The sequence below is a fragment of the Suncus etruscus genome, chromosome 11 (genome assembly GCF_024139225.1).
Source record: "Suncus etruscus isolate mSunEtr1 chromosome 11, mSunEtr1.pri.cur, whole genome shotgun sequence".
Taxonomy (NCBI): domain Eukaryota; kingdom Metazoa; phylum Chordata; class Mammalia; order Eulipotyphla; family Soricidae; genus Suncus; species Suncus etruscus.
In genome coordinates, this window is record NC_064858.1 from 49,377,056 (window position 1) to 49,380,754 (window position 3,699).

Here is a 3,699-nt window from a genome sequence, read left to right on the forward strand (position 1 = left end):
CTCTGGGTCTCATTTCCAGGCAGCCAGGACACCTTAGATGTCCATTAGTTTGTGATAATTTCTCAGACATCTTTTATGCTTGATGGCATATTCAGTTGTGTTGTTGTTATTGTTGTTTTGAGAAGTGGGGTCCTTAGATTTATTCAAAAGACCCAGTGGCCCTGTTCAGTGATTTTCAACCAACCAGCATTCAATTGAATGCCCTGGCACTCAATGGCAGGACACAAGGATTCAGTGCTGCTGGAGCCCGTGACGTATGGGATTACCCACCACAGCAGTGCTCCTGGACCGCACCCAGTGATGCTTAGAGGAGCGTGGTGCTAGGGATGGAAACAGGGTCTCTGGGGTGTAAAGTTACTGTGGTGTCTTAAACCTTGCATTTTTCATTATTTCTCTGGCCTGGCCTCAATGATCTGAGAATTTTTAGTGAAAGTATTTTGTGGAATGTCCCAGAATGTTGGTTCTTTTTCAAAAGAAAAACATTCAGATGAAGCCGTGGGCCTTTTGCATAGTGACCACTGCAGGGGATTATCACTTTGCCATATTTCTAGGACACCTGGTAAACCTCACATACCAGAATCACTGGGCTAAGGGGTATCTACCAGGTTTCTTCACCATTAAAAAAAAGTGATTTAAAAGTGTTGTAAAACACAGCTCTAACATGACCTTTCTTGACCCTCTCCACATTCATTTTATTGCTGAGGAAACAGGTGAGAAGTTAAGTGGCCACAGTCAGGATGAAAGGGAGTAAAAGAAAACCAGAACTTGTGGTTTCTCATGCATCACCCTGTTTTTCTTCCACATGCCATGATCCTCTCCAGAACAAATCTGACCTATTCCCTGAGTTTATAAGGCCCATATGCAACTCATATATTTTAATTTTTCATTTCATGTTAGCTGTATTATCAACATGATATCATAGGACATGATGTAAAATGACCTGATGAGCAACAGTGCTAATGCTTATGACTGACAGAGTCATTGTATCTCAGCCTCATCAAAGTGCCCCCAATCATTCACACTCGGGTCCTTGTGTTAAGTGGTTTAAAAGAAGAAAAATCTTCCAGCCATAACACTTGTGTGATATCCCCCATCCGGTGTCCTGCGTGAAGGTCATTGGAATACCACTGTGCCCACTTACTTCTGTGATGCCCAAGGCCATCGCCTGCACTGTCACATAAGTGGGTGACAGAGGCTGGCCTCTGCCATCTGGCCCTTAGAGCAGATCTATGCCACGTCTGGACCAGACTGCTGTACCCTGGTAAATGTCCCTGCATTTATTTTGCAATTCAAAAATTTTAATAAAAGTTTGAGAATTCATGAAACAACCAGCCAAGATTTTGAGTTCACCTTTTGCCTTTTGCTCCATTAATCTTATCATGCTATTACCCCAAGTGTTTCTGTCAATTCCCCAAACCCCAACATTTTCTAGTCTATGGTTACATGAATAGATCCCACAGTGGTTTAGAAAACTAATTTCTACATAAGCTACATGCCTACCACCAAATTTTTAATATACCCTTAACCTTGACCAACATCTGCTTCATCTATGACCATTCCCCTTGTTCTTAAGAACATACGCTTTTAGCTTGTCCATTGCCCTAAAGAGGTATAGCATTTTTCTAGCTTCCCTTGTTTAATATGAGAGTGAAAGGGAAACAAACTTATGTGTTGTGTTTAAGGTCACTCTGGATTGCTGACTTTTGTTTCCTGGAGAGAAATATTTGCTTTTGCAGTCTGCTAGCTTTCCCAAACTCAATTTTTAAGTTGATACTTGGGTGGAATGGGTCCAGGCAGAGAGGGTTGAGACCAGCAGCACAAAGTGAGGGGAGGCGCCCCTGCATTTTTATAGAACTTACTGTGGGTAGTTTACAAGGTTGCCAGGCTTCTGAAGGTTATTTCAATAAGCTGCAAGTTCACCTTCTGCTCTGCTGCTGCTCGGCTACAAGGGCTCAAGGCTGACAGGGTTGCAAAGCTGCAGAGCTGCAGGGCAGCATGCTGCAGAGACCCAAGGCTGCCAGGGTCTGGTGCTGCAAGGCTCACAGAGTCCTGTAGGGCCCAGTTGATAGATATTTGGTGAAGAAGAGGAAAAAGAAGGAGGAGGAGGAGGAGGAGGAGGAGGAGGAGGAGGAAAAAGAAGAAGAAAGATGAATGTTAAAAAGAAATTGAGCAATTTCTGAGCCTGGAGCCAGGAATAACCCCTGAGCACTGCCGGGTGTGACCCAAAAACCAAAAAAAAAAAAAAAAAAAAAAAAAAGAAAAGAAATTGAATGAAGAGAGAAATGAATGAGAGAAAGTGATTTAAAAAAGAGAGAAATTGTGCTCACTTCGGCAGCACATATACTAAAATTGGAACGATACAGAGAAAATTAGCATGGTCCCTGAGCAAGGATGACACGCAAATTCGTGAAGCGTTCCATATTTAAAAAAAGAGAGAGAGAAAAATTGAGAAAAAGAGATTTATTGAATAATGAAAAAAAGAGCTTCAAAGAGAAAAGAAATTGAACATAGGAGAAAAAAGACAGACAAAAGAAAATGAGCAAGATACATATTACATAGAGAAAAAAGAGTTAGGCATAAAGAAATAGGCAAAGAAAAATTTTTTTAAAAAATGGTTTAACTTTTTTTAATTAATTAATTATTTTTTGGGTTTTTGGGTCACACTTTGTGACACTCAGGGGTTATTCCTGGCTATGTGTTAAGAAATTGCTCCTGACTTGGGGATGCTGGGAGAATGAACTGTGGTCTGTCTTAGGTCAGCTGCGTGCAAGGCAAACTCCCCACTGCTGAACCACTACTCTGGTCCTGAAGAAAAAATTCCTATCAGCAGGAAGCAGCTATCAATATCAATTTAAAAGAAGAAAGGGGGGAAAGAAAAAAAAACCCAAAACACCAGGCAATGATATGAAGTACAACAGCAACAATAAACAACAGCTAAAATAACTACGAGAGATAGGAAAAAATGGGGGATGGGCTGGTGTGGCAAGGTTTTGTGTCTTTTTTTTTTTTCATAAGCACAGTAAGTATTGAGTAAATTAGGAAGGGAATTAACTCCTTTGGCCTAAGAGATACAGGGTTTCTCCACCCTTGAAGCATACCCTTGAATGACTATAGGCTCCAGATATGCTTATTATCGACCCCAAGGTCCTTTTGTGATGCCAGAAAACATACTGCTCAGTTGTGGTTGTCAAAATCAGTCCTCTGTAATTAGAGAGCTTGGTATTTGCACAGGTCATAGGACAAAGTCTAGGATTGAGTCTTCCTTTATGGTTCTAGAAGTTATGCTCCTTCATGGTTGTTGTAGTCAGTCTTCTGTAATTGGTGATCTTGTTTTTTGCACAGATCCTAGAATGAAGCCTAGGATAGAGTCTTTCCTTATGGTTCTAGAAGTTCTGCTCATTGTAGTTGTCAAAGTCACACCCCTGGAATTAAGAGATCTTACCATAGAAAATTCTATACTGCATAGCCTGCTTCTGCCCAAGGACAGAGAAGATGTGCATTCTCCCTCCCAGGATCTGCCAATTGACTGCACATATTCCCAAAGTCCTTCAAAAGGCCTCTGACAATCTCCTTGCAGGCTCATACTTGAGGTTTGCTGCACTTTCTACATTTTCCCAATAAAAGCACAGAGGTGGTAGGACTAGGGACAGAGAAAGGCAGAGATACAGAGAGTGGGGCACAAAGCAAAGAGAGAGAAAC

General features: G+C 41.4%; 1 non-coding gene across 1 annotated transcript; it reads left to right on the top strand.

The window, feature by feature from the left end:
- Positions 1-2,319: 2,319 nt before the first annotated feature.
- Positions 2,320-2,426, top strand: LOC126023531 (U6 spliceosomal RNA). The gene has a single exon (XR_007500647.1). It is a non-coding gene; the product is annotated as a U6 spliceosomal RNA (small nuclear RNA).
- The last annotated feature ends 1,273 nt before the right edge of the window (positions 2,427-3,699 follow it).